Source organism: Dermochelys coriacea, chromosome 5 (assembly GCF_009764565.3).
Source record: "Dermochelys coriacea isolate rDerCor1 chromosome 5, rDerCor1.pri.v4, whole genome shotgun sequence".
NCBI lineage: Eukaryota > Metazoa > Chordata > Testudines > Dermochelyidae > Dermochelys > Dermochelys coriacea.
The window spans coordinates 9,463,205-9,476,923 of record NC_050072.1 but is presented as its reverse complement, the minus strand read 5'-3'; positions in this window follow the sequence as shown (position 1 = coordinate 9,476,923).

Here is a 13,719-nt window from a genome sequence, read left to right as displayed (position 1 = left end):
TTTTGGCTGGATTGGTGCTGATATTTGAATGGCCTGACCTTGGTTTCCTCAGGCACATGACTCTAATGGCAGGCCAGCTCGAGATCAGAGCCAATTGAGGAAATGGCAGCAACAGAGTCCCCAAGCAATGATATGACTTTCCATTAACCTCGGAAAGGCTGCTGGCACTAGGCATGACACTGCTGATCTGAAGCATCATGGTGCAGGCAACCCATCCCCCACTTTCCTTGCAGTCATTCCTTGTTCCTCAGTTGTTCTCCCGTTGTGGCTGACTGGCTGCCTCCTGCATCATTAACACTCACTGATCAAGCAACCCTAGCAAGGTTGTTCTGCCATGTTACCCTCAAGGGAAGCCCCAGAGTTGACATTCCTGATATTGAAAAAAAGAGAAAAAAATCATAAATTTCTGGTATCTTTTATATCGTGAAGAAGCACAAATGGGCACTAGTCACATTTAAAAAAAAAAAAACGTAAAGGCCTTTACTGAAATATTGGGATGGCCTTACTGTAACAGACCTGTGGCCCATCTATTCCACTATCCTGTCTCCAACAGTGGCTAATGCCAGATGGTAGTGCAAAACATAGCCCACAATAGGCAGATCTGTGGTAATCAGTTGCTTACTAATCTCTATTACAAACTGCCTTAAACCTCAAAGTTTGAAGATTTATATCCCTTCTTTATATCCCAAGATTTTTTTATAGGATTTACTGTTATAATTCTGCACATTCTTGTTATCCCCACTTTTATAAATTCCCAATTCCTGTTTGAATCTTAAATTCTTGGTCTTAATGACATCCTGTGGCAGTGAGTTCCATAGTCTCATTATGAAAAGCTATTTACTTTGATTAGTTTTGAATTTACCAGCTTTCAATTTCAATGGGTATCTCCTTGTTCTGTGAGATTAGAAAAAAAGAAAATGACACTCCGCCTTCTCTATACCATTCATTATTTTGTGTCCCCTTATATGTCTTACATCACCTTCAAATCACTCATTGAACTGGGTTATGTCCTTTCCTCATTTTCAGGCAGTGCTCATGTCAGCAGCTATGGGCTTGCAGAGGGAAATGGAAAAGATCTATATTTTTCATTTGTTGGTATCAAACAATTTTTTTAACAGAAAAATTATATATCCCTGATTTCAAGTGAATCTGCTGAGGTTTTGCCAACAGTCTGGAGGGCCAGAGAAATGTCCCCAAAATCTATAGTCTTCAGTCAAAACACTGAGATTAGATAGCTATGGTCAGTGACATTGCAAGTCGTGATTATCCACTTCCAAATATTTCTTGGGTTGACAATACACACTCAGCCATTCGAATCTCTGTGGCTTCCAGAGTAGCAGACGCATACCAAAAAGCAGCAACCAGTACAAGCCAGTCAATCTGCTATCTAGACCCTTCCAAATTATTCACACAGCATTATTAATGGACTAAGCATTTAAGTTGTTCCAGTTCAATGATCTCTTCCCAGCTCTTTACCACAGTAGAGAGTTCCATGTCTCTCACCCAAACTGCACTATCTCCACTATGGATTCTTTTGCAAAGCTCTCTCCCTAGTAAGGATAATCTTTTAGTTCACACACTAGACTGGGTCTCTAAAGCAGTAGGTTGAATTCCCACCTGTGTCATTGACGTCTGCTATGACATTGGGAAAGGCAGGTCACTTTTCTGTCTCAGCATTGTGGGTAATAATACTTCCTTTCTCTCACCCTTTCCTTGCCTTGTCTATTTAGACCCTGGTCATGTAAGAAGCTCAGCAGGGAGCTGGCCTGAGCTCATTGCAGGATCAGGGCTATAGATTGCAAACTCTTAAAGGCAAAGACATACTGTTTATACAGCACCTAACACATCTAGACCCTGATCTTTGTGGGACCTCTAAACGCCAACCTCCATTAAGCCAATAAAAACAATAATATTGCACCTGGTATTCAAGTCACAGAAGAAGATATATTGTCTGACTATTCACCACTTGTATTTGAGTCCCACAGGGACCACAGTATTGTTTTTGATCAAAGGTGATTTTTCAATCACAGTATTTTTTCTTTATTGTGAGCTTCTCCCTGGGCCCCAAGGGTCCTGATTCTTTGGCCAGATTGGCCCAAACTGTAAAGTTTGCTTCCAGATCAGACATGTTAGCAGGAGTGTTGTCAGTAAGACAGGAGAAGTAATTACTCCGCTCTACTCCGCGCTGATTAGGCCTCAACTGGGGTATTGTGTCCAGTTCTGGATGCCACCTTTCAGGAAAGATGTAGACAAATTGGAGAAAGTCCAGAGAAGAGCAACAAAAAATGATTGAAGGTCTAGAAAACATGACCTATGAGGGAAAATTAAAAAAAATGGGTTTGTTTAGTCTGGAAAAGAAAAGACGGAGAGGGGACATAACAGTTTTCAAATATGTAAAAGGTTGTTACAAGGAGGAGGGAGAAAAAATTGTTCTTCTTAACCTGAGGATAGAACAAGAAGCAATGGGCTTAAATCACAACAAGGGAGGATTAGGATGGGCATTAGGAAAAACTTCCAGGGAGATTAAGCACTGGAATAAATTACCTAGGGCAGTTGTGGAATCTCCATCATTGAGGATTTTTAAGAGCAGGTTATACAAACACCTGTCAGGAATGGTCTAGATAATACTTAGTCCTGCCATGAGTGCAGGGGACTGGACTAGATGACCTCTCAAGGCATCTTCCAGTTCTATGATTCTAAGACCCAATGAGTTTGTGGATAAGAGTCAGGGCTGGGATTGGGCCTGCTGATTTTCTATCCATACCTCTCTTCTCTTGTTCCTCCTTGCTACTTTCCTCCTAAGGCCGGTGTGCCAATAATTCACTGACTACCCACTAAGGATAAATAGTTCCTTCCCAACAGTTTACAGTGAACATGAAACATAAAGACAAAACATTTCTGTTGTAGTAACACTATTGCTCACTAAATCTAGGAAGGAAGAGACAGACTAAGAAAAAAATGATGAAAGAATAATAAAAAAAATAACCCTCTTAAATCATAATATCTCCTCCATGCATGCTATTCATAAACCTTGTACTTAGCATACAGCCTTGTCACCTTGACACTTATTTAGCTTGCCAGAGACTTGTGTGCCCTCAGTCAAAGCTAATTAACACTTAATTGACTTCATGAGAATTTTGTTCAGCAATTCCGATTTGCCACTCATCTTGAAACATGTAGCTGTAACTTTTGAGAGCTCAGCAGTTGTGGGAGATTTGGCAGGTGTCAGGAGAGCAGGAGGGCAAAGGGAAAAGAGGAGTGGAGGTGTCTGTCTGTCTGTCTCTCTTTCACTGAAACTGATACAAGGGCACAAGTGTAACAAAATAATGCATTCAAACCACTGTCATTGTTGATACATTTTAGTTAGCTAAAAGCACAATTTACAGTAGTTGAAGTTTGATTGATCTGTTGATAAACACTAATGTTTTCCAGTTGACAATTTTTCCATGTTAATTTCCTTAACTTTGGCAGGCCTGCCTGGCAGGGCCCTATAAATAGTATCAGTGTCATCATCCTCTTTAAGTTATTAATGAGCCATCATGTTTCGAGAGGTTGGGATTTGGGGACAGGCTGTGCTTGACTGCAGTTTCTGACATTGATGCGTTAGTATTTGGAACATGGTCTAGATTAGAACAAGTTGTTTTTTTTTAAAGGGCTTACAGTGTTGGCCAAATACATTAGTAGCAGAGGAGAACTATTTATAATTAAAGCTCATTAAAAGTTTTGTGAAATGGGTCTCTATGTCAAGACCCTATACGCAATATGATTTGACTCAAGATCAACCACAAACACAGCTCCGATCCCTTGTATTTCTACCTGTGTTTGGAAGAGTCACAATTATTACCATGGGAAATATCTTAGTTTGAGTATTAGCTTACATCCAACCTGCTATGATTGCCAAGTGGTGATGAGAGACTAGACCTGACTTGACTAATTAACTAGGCCAACCTCATCCACTGGCTGGACTTGGGGCCACTTCAGACAATGCTGCCAAACCAGTAAGCACATGGACTTTGGGCCATGGAGGTCCCACCACACTAGGGACATGCTAGTGTGATGTTAAGTACTCATAGTACATTGCTGCTAGGGAGGAGTAGAAGTTACTTCATGCTAACTGGGGACTCTGTGGTGATAACTTGAGTCCCCTGGGGAATCAGGCCATCTGCCTCTTTGTTGTAGCTCTCAATGGGCATATGGCAGACTTTCCTCTCCACCAATTTAACAAGAAACTTGCATCCACTGTTCCCCTAGCTCCCTTCCCAGTGGTGTCCCCTGATGTCCCAGTCTTGTTAAGGGAGGTGGTGACTATCTTGTATGTTGCTGTTGAATGTCCAATGAGGAGCTCACTTCCTTTCCAGTGAGAGAACACTCCTGTATCTCTGCCACAGGAGCAAAAAACTCAGCCAGGCAAATGCCAGCGTAGATCCTGCCATCATTTGATTACCTGTCTCTAAAAGGTCGACTTGGCCATTGTACAAATTAACCCTTTTGTGGGTGTCCATTACAGATGCTTGAAAAATGCCAGTTGTTCACAGGAAATTTTTTATATATAATTATTTCTTCATAAGTTTGCTGTTTTTCATCTAAAACCTGAAACCATACATATTTCAAGTTTTGTAAACCAAGCATAGCTTTCTGAAAACCATTTTTTTAATCAAAAAACTCCAAAGTTTGTCTTTGTTTTTCAATTTTCATAGACAAAAATGAAAAAGTGGAAAATTTTGAAGTAAAGGAAAATGTTTGTTTCCTTTGAAAAGCCATCCCCATCCTCCAAAAAGTTTTGATGGAAATGTTTTGATCAACTCTAGATATATTCTATAATCACAACAATTATGACCTATAGACAGCATTTCTGCTATCTGAGCCAGAGGGGACTTCCTCACACAGTTTAGGCCCATTAGACTTGCCTCTCTACAGGTCATTCTTGTACCTGTGTTACACAAAGACATTAGTCTACCAAGCCTGACCCAGCAACAAGATCTATGCTACTCCTCAAGACATGAAAATCAACTGGCTATGCGGAAGTTTTGATGCACAATGTTAGCAGCCAGTTTAAGTCGGTACATCCAGGCTAGTGGCTTTATGACTTCTAGAGCTGGTTGAAATGTTTCAAATTGATGTTTTTTCATTAAAAAAAAATATTTTTTTTTAAATGGGGGGAAAACAAATGCCTCCCTCCCTAAAAAGAATTTCAATACAAATTTTCACACACACATTTTGAATAAATGAAAAGTAATTCTTTCTGGAACCTGAAGAATTTAAATTGTTTCAAAAGTATTTTGCAAATCTCTTTACTATTTTTTGATGTGCTTTAATGTATGTGCTGTGATAAGAAGCAGCATGGGCCATAGAGTCCAAGGCCAGAAGGGACCATTATGATCATCTAGTTTCTAGTCTGACCTCCTGTATAACACAGGCCAGAGAACTTCCCCAATGGCTAGGATACTGAACAGCGGCTCTGGAGAGCTAGATCTATTCACTACCTTTGCCATTGACCTACCGAGTGAACTTGAGTGAACTTAGTTTCCCTTCCCACCCATTGTCTTGTCTCTTTTGACTGTAAGCTCTTTGGGGAAGAAATTGTCTCTCATCATGTTTGTACATTGCCTAGCACAACGTCACCCCCATCTCAGGTGCTATTGCAAACTACGTAACAATATCATCACCCACTCAATAATACCATTTCTTTCACATCATTCTGCACACCCATTACTGGTCAGGATAAGTTTCAGAGTAGCAGCCATGTTAGTCTGTATTCACAAAAAGAAAAGGAGGACTTGTGGCACCTTAGAGACTAACAAATTTGTTAGTCTCTAAGGTGCCACAAGTACTCCTTTTCCTTTTGGTCAGGATAAGTAAACCTACAACATTTCCTCTTAAAAAATAAAGCCCAAACCACTTCTCCCATCCAAACCCATATTCTGCACAACTACATATGCTGTACACTGGTTTAAATCAGAGATGAGCTTGTTGTAGAATGCCAAATCCAGATCCCCAGGAATGTTGGGGAAGTTCAAATCTGGATCCCAAACTGGATCAGGATTCCATGTCTCAAGCTAGTGTCAGGAGGAGCAGCAACAGAAGAGGATATATGAACATTTGCATACTTTTTTATCTGTTTCACGTATTTATTTTGCACATAACCTAGCACTAATACATACCTCCCAGAACCTCAGGCAGCTTACTTCACCTTAGTGCAGTAAAAGATTCACAGGGAGATCAATTATAGAATGACTGGCTAATTTCAATAGCTTGTTTTAGCTATTAAGCCCTCCACAAAGACTTTATGGATGTTCTAATGAATACCCTGCTAGATTTGCAGTGTAATGAAATTTGTATTAAAACACTATAAGGAGTGTCCCACAATGTAAGGTCACTTCCATTTGTTCTCATTACAGCCCTAGAAGGACAAAAGGAGAAAAGTTCTTATCGTGGCTGCAGGAAAAACGTTAACCTGGAGACGGCCCTCTGCAAGTAACATTAAGTACTGTATAATGGCGTTGTAGAGAAGGTTAATGTAAAAGAGGAAGTTGCTGCAGTTGTCTGTATGGGATAAATCCTGTCCCCACTTCAATATCCAGTGATCACACAGTGTTTAAGATGCTTGCAAGAGGTCTGCTTTATTTTGGGTCCATTTCTAGCTGCTGGGCAGAACAAGAACTGCAGAGTCTCCAACCAGTCTCTCTGTCTGGGAAGCTCAGCCCTTAAAGGCACAGCCCCTAATACCACACTCACTGCCATGGGATTGGAGTGGCAATACCAGTGCAACTCCACTGCTTGAGACAGACAGAGTAGTGACGGAGGGTCATGTTGGGGGTTTGGGACAAGTTTTTTGCATGGCAGTTCGGGGTGGGGGTGATGAGGAGACATATGGGTAGAGCCAGATAGTCCATTGCTATGTGGATTCCCCTATCTACCAATGCAAGGGAGTCACAATGGGAGCTGAAAAGGACTCGCGCAAGTCATTAGACAAAAGCAGCCTCTGCAGAGGTACTCTGCAACTGCCCGTAACACATCTCACTAGCATCAGACCCAGCTAGTCAGCCCAGGGGCTAACCTGAGGCTTTGGAGCTATGTGAAGAGACACAGCCTCTACCCCAAGCATTTGGCTACCGAGGCCTAAGTCTGTAACAGTGCAGTTTTGGTATCTGCCCTCATATACATCTTTCCAAGAACAGAACCAAGACTTTATTTGGGTATTATTTACGTGAATTACAGAAATGCCTAGAGGCCTCCATTGTGCTAGGCAGTGAACATACCAGTACTAAGAGATCATCCATGCTTCCAAGAGCGTGTGCACCTTGTGACCAAGGTAAGTTAATCAGAACACAGACTGTTCCTTTCATTTCTTTGAACTGCAGTATGGACACCTATGTTGCAGTATACTACTGGTGATTATATGCTAAGATTGACAGTGGTAATTACGACTATTACTAGGGTTATATAAAATAGTAATTAGTAATACTGCTGATGTAAAGCGCTTCTAGAGGAATCCATTTGCAGTCACAGCAAGAAATGATATTGGTCCTACAAAACTATGCTATGTTGTCTTTAACCCCGTTTACTGGCACCTTATCTAGTAACTGAATATTTATATATATACAGAAACAGAACTTTCCTGTAACATCATCATTCCTAAACAAAATTTCTGGAGAGCATGATTAAAATACTGCAGTTCCTAGAGCTTCAGTGTCCGTATTAAACAAAATCCACCATCAGAACTGGTAGTAATTGACAGCCTCAAAAAAACATAGATCATTGAGAATGATTGACCCAGCTCCTTTATGTACCCATAGATCCGAGGGTCAGGACCAGCAGCAGGTCTTAAAGTGCAGTGTGTAGAAAAATGGTGGGCAACGTGGGGAAACTTCATCTTGCTGCGGCCTGCAGCTGTTCTGGATTGAAGCTATCAGTATCCTAAATGGTATAGCTTCCTTCTCACTCCCTTATTTCATGGTGGTAGTATCAGCTCCCCCCACAACCTGGCAAGTTTGAGCGAAAGATTATAATTACATTAATCTTAAACTAATATACTTCCCTTCTACATAAATCACCACATTCAGTCCCTTTCCTCACTCTTTATTTTTCCATTGAGCTACGGGTTAGCAGAACAATACAATTTACACTTAATAATAATACTTAGCATTTATATAGTGCTTTCCATCTTCAAAGGGCTTTGAAAACATCAGCTAATTAGTCTAGATTACTTTAAAACCCTCTTCTAATAACAGTTTCAAACTGAATAGCCATTGCAGTACATAAGTCATTCCATAAGCCGACTATTTCTTGCATTGAATAAAGACCACCGAACGGTGCAGTTCGCAGTTCTCCCTGGTCATGTAACATATATCTCCCTTCCCATCCCTTGTCTGGCTTCTCTATTTAGACTGTAAGCTTTTCAGGGATGGACTGTCCCTGCAAAAGGTTTTTTTGGTGCTTTAAGACATTTTTTGCACTCCCCATCTCTGATACTGGGCAGGGTGGCTGCTGAGGCAGACCCTCTACATATATTAGGCAACTAGAGGTCTGTTCTAAATTGTGCCGGATGCAAATGGCCCTCAGGGTCCATATTGGCACCCAAGGGGAGAAGAGGGAGGCAATTTAGGAGCTGATACACCAGTTCCAGCCCATTGGAGGATCCCTGCTCCGGAGAAATCCACCCAGGGCCAGCTACTCTGGCTCTAGGGCTGCTTTATACTAGCAGCATGGCACAGATAGGCCATACCCCAGCCTGGAATCTGGTCCAGTGTGACACTTTGCTTTTGCCAGCCAGCAAGGACTTCTGAAATTGAAAGTAGCTGTCCCAGAGCCTGGGCTACATCTGAGCTGTGCTCAGTGAAACTCAGGAGGGAGAAAAGGAGTGAAGGTAGTTTTAAGGTTCCTTTATGTACCCAAAGATCCTAGGGCCATCTGAACAGAGATTGTCCTGGCAGCTGGGGGATCACTGGGGCATAGGGCCATGCCATCTTTCACGATATATAACCCTAGTGCACAAAATAGCCCTGGCAGGGAACAGGATCAGCTATCTGTAAACATCACAGGTCCCACTAGGGGCCTCATTCTAACACCTTGTACAGTCATTTACACCTGTGCAAAGTGTGTAGTAAATGCTGCAAAATCAGAATTCTCCTCTCACACCAGTGATAACATTTCTTCTTATGCCCACTTTGCACAGTGAGACTGCACTAGGTCCATTGCCATGGAGAATCACATCCTCACCTACATATATTTAACTGAACCTACCTATTGCTCTTGGTTTGGTGTAAGTTCAGAATGTGAAAACAACAATGAAGGGTCTTTCCTCCTGCTATTCCATGTGGCTCTGAAAAGATTTCATTCTGCATATGAGAGATGCTGTATTGCACCCAGACTGGTTATTGGCTTGTCTTCTTGTGAAACATATATGTACTTCCCCAGAGCCATTTAAGGAAATAGCTGACTAGGAAATGAAATTAATCCTCTTTACCCAAATGTGAGTAATTGTCCTTCACCCACTGATGTGAACACTAGCAGCAAAACATGTTGATGCAACTGACAAGGGCTATTTCAGACTGCACATGCAGCGATGGTGGACAAGGAAGTTTTTGACACTAAGATAGAGCCCCAATTCAAAGAGATTTGAACACCAGCAAACTAGCATCTTCTCGGATCTTATTTTATAGAAGCTCCCAGACACATCTGCATTCTCCCTTCAGGCTTACAATGAACAGCAAGAAATACTATAATAAATCACTGCATGGAGCTTCCAAAGGAATTTACAGTACTCCAAACAAGGGAACCCAGGGAGACATTACCACGCTGTTGAACCCATAACACAACACTCACAGTAAGATCCCTGCACCAGGAGTATCTCATCCCGAATATGGTCTTCTTGAATACTTCTAGTGCATGCACATTTGTGTATGTGTTGGAGGAAGGGGGAAAGGAAGGGTGTGTTGGGGGAGTCACCATTTATAAACTACAATGATTGAGCATCAGAGAAGGCAAGGAATGGAAAGAAAACTGAAGAGTGTATTCATGCAGGGAACCCCAGTGGGGTCAAATTAAATATATACATTTCACTGAGCAAATCTCACAAACTTTGCTTCATGACCAGATGTATTTCATACAGTCAAGATTTGGTTTAGAATTATGCTATCCTCAGAGGATAACTTAACTGTGTTTCCTCTCTAAGACTGCAATGAATTAATGAGTCTGGGGTTGAGGGAAGTTTGCTTGTCTCTTTAAGGTGTGTGTTTGCGAAAGAGAGGGAAAGAGAGAACTGTTGGGGAAAGTATAGGAAAAAGAATCTCTTGGTTTAATTCAAGATATTGTAAAAGCAGGATCTGAAGTGTACATAAGACCAGAATGCAGTACAATAGGCAGATCCTCGGCTGGTCTGAATCAGTGTAGCTCCATTGAAGTTAATGAATTTACTTCTATTTACACCAGCTGACAATGTAGCCCTAGTGTTCAAGAACATCAAAGACGTTAGAGCAGAACCTGAATTCTCTTGAGACCGGACAGTGGGAGAAACACTGTGGGCCAACTCAGCACATTTCCTTCTAAACAGCTTTTTCAAATTCTATTTTGGGTCAATTTAATTTTGGATTCAGGAATTTGAGGCTAAGTATAATTAGGTTTGGAAGGATTAGATTTTTATCGGTAAATGTCGATATACGTCAATTTCACAGTACATGCACAAATCGATGGAAAAATATTTCCATCAATAATAGCTGAAATTAACAGATAGGCAAAGTAAGAAAAATACTGCTTGAGAATTTACCAGAGTTTGATTTAAGGCTAAAATTTTGACATGCAGATGTTGACAGTTTGAGTTTTAACAGTTATAAAGCTTTTTAACATCTCAGCATCTACTGTCACTAAATAATTATTGTCTGAGCCTCCCCCATTGTCTGACCCTCCATAATTTCCCTAACTGAGAAAATGTAAATGGATACAAATCTAAAAATTGATTAAAATCCGTATTTTTGCCCAACTGTTAACATGTAAAATTGATAAAAAATGAAAATAGTCTTTAAAATGATATTATCCATCAAAATTATTTTAAAAAATCTAATTCTGTCAATCCTAAATATAACCCACCCCTGGTGAAGCCAACAGGAGGGAGCATATACTGTAGTAGTCAATATGTAAGTAAATTAAGACGGCTAAGAGGGATTTTGTCAGAAACATATGAAGAAGTTCTCCAGTTATGTCAGAAGCAGGAAGCACATGAGAAAATCACTAGGCCTGTTGGAGTACCAAGGAGTAAAGGTTATTCCTCAATTGTCCACTAATGGGATTTTTTTACTTTTCTCTGCAGAATCTGGTATTTCCGACTGTCAGAGATAGGGTGCTGAATTAGATGGACGGCTGTCATTGGTATGACAGTGCCTATGTTCCTGTGTTCTTAAGTACCGAGAGGAAGCCAGGGATGGATGAATGGAGGCAATGGAAGTAAAGCAGAGGCCTCAGGAGAAGGGGCTAGATTGAGTAGGTTGATCCACTGGATTTCAGTTCCCAAATGTTCAGGTCTTCAAAATAATTTCTAGAAATTGGAATAATGCCACAGAAAGGAGATGGCACTAAAACAATGCTTTAGTAATGAAGTGGAACTCAAACAATGCCAGAGAAATAAGGTTGTACTGCAACAATGCCTCACTTATGGAGGTGTTATTAGGATAATCCCACAAAAATCAGGTTCTCGATGATGTGTCAGAAAGTCAAACTGAAACAAGTGCTGCCTCAGAGAGAATTGATAAGATGGTTTGGATAAGAGAAGTCACATAAAACTGGAACCAGCCTTGAACGTCATATAAAAGTTTACATTGTATTGTCTTCTTTGATTATGCACCTTTCTCTACCTTTTAGTGTTAAACTGGAAGCAGAGCTATTGGCATTATTAGGGAAAGGCCATTCTTGTAGTATTTCCAGTCAAGTCCTGGAGTTACTGGAAATCTCATGACATTGCTTAGGGTTGGATATACATTCTAAGGGTTAGTGTAAAAAAATGTTGCAAAACTGTACAGATTCATTCTTTTCATTACAAATAAACACAAAAAACATTGCAAATTGCATCAGTTTTGTCAAGTTTATGAGAACAATTCTCATTGTTTTGAGAATTTTTTTACATTCTGTGGAGGTTTTGCATTTAGGAAAATGTCACTTCCCAGGTTTTCTCATCCTAGTGAAAGCTTCCTTTTACATATGTCAGCTACCAATGGAATTTTTTTAAATGTTTATAAAACTAGTTTAATACCAGAATTCAACCGATTTTGTTTTGTGTAACTCATTTGCCTGGGAAAACTCAAATGAGCAAAAGACTCAGCTAAAATTTGCTTCCCAAATTTTCAGCTTTTTAAAATAACCACTAGCCAATACTGGTCCTAGAAGTATTTACCTGACAGGCATAAAGATCCATTTTATGTGCAAAACATTTCATAGAGTTCCAGTCACAGCTCACTGCATGTTATTCTGTAGAGCACCTATGTCAGATATTAGCAGTGACTTTCTAATGCAACTGAATAATGTGTCTCTATTGACTTTAAAAATATCCATGCTTGAAGACCAAATAAATGTGTTATTCACTTCCTGTGTTCTTTCTCTCTAGTCAAGGCCTTATGACTCCAAGATTGTTCCTTAGATAATGGAGCTAGAACCTATATGAAATGGCTGCTTCACACTTAGGATGTATGTTTGCTTTCTGAACCTGCTGTTGTGGGGTCCTCATGATCACCATGTGGGTGATCACCATGTGGGTCACCATGTGCTACCATTGGTAGCATTCTTGCCATTAGTCCAGAAGGTTCAGGGTTTATTTCTGACATCAGCTTGAGCATGTCCAGCATGCTAGCAGTGCTGTGCAGTATTGACAGCACATTAAGCTCATAGAGATGCTGCTCTTTTGGGTTTGACAATCCAAGGTCTTTTCTGCTTAACTCTGGTCATTAACCACATGGCAACTGAGGACGCTGTCAGGGTTCCCTCCCCACTCTGAACTCTAGGGTACAGATGTGGGAACCCACATGAAAGACCCCCTAAGCTTATTTTTACCAGCTTAGGTTAAAAACTTCCCCAAGGCACAAATTCCTTCCTTGCCTTAGTATCTCTCCCACCACCAAGTGATTTAAACAAACATTCAGGGAGGGCCACTTGGAGCCCTACCGTCCCCAAATATCCACCAAAGCCCCTAAACTCCCTTTCCTGGGGAGACTTGAGAATAATATCTTCACCAATTGGTACAGGTGAACACAGACCCAAACCCTTGGATCTTAAGAACAATGAAAAATCAATCGGGCTCTTAAAAGAAGAATTTTAATTAAAGAAAAGGTAAAAGAATCACCTCTGTAAAATCAGGATGGTAAGTACTTTACAGAATAACAAAAGACTCAAAAACACAGAGGATTTCCTCTCTAGGCAAAACTTAAAGTTACAAAAACAGGGATAAACCTCCCTCTTAGCACAGGGAAAATTCACAAGCTAAAAAAAAAGATAACCTAATGCATTTCTTTCCTATTACTTACTATTTCTGCAATACTAGATGCCTACTTCAGATATAGCTTAGGGAGATGTATTTTTCCCTGCCCTGTTTCCTGGCTGACTGTGAGAGACACAGACAAAGAAACCTTCCCCCACAGATTTGAAAGTATCTTCTCCCCTTATTTGGTCCTTTTGGTCAGGTGCCAACCAGGTTATCTGAGCTTCTTAACCCTTTACAGGTAAAAGCGGAATTAACCC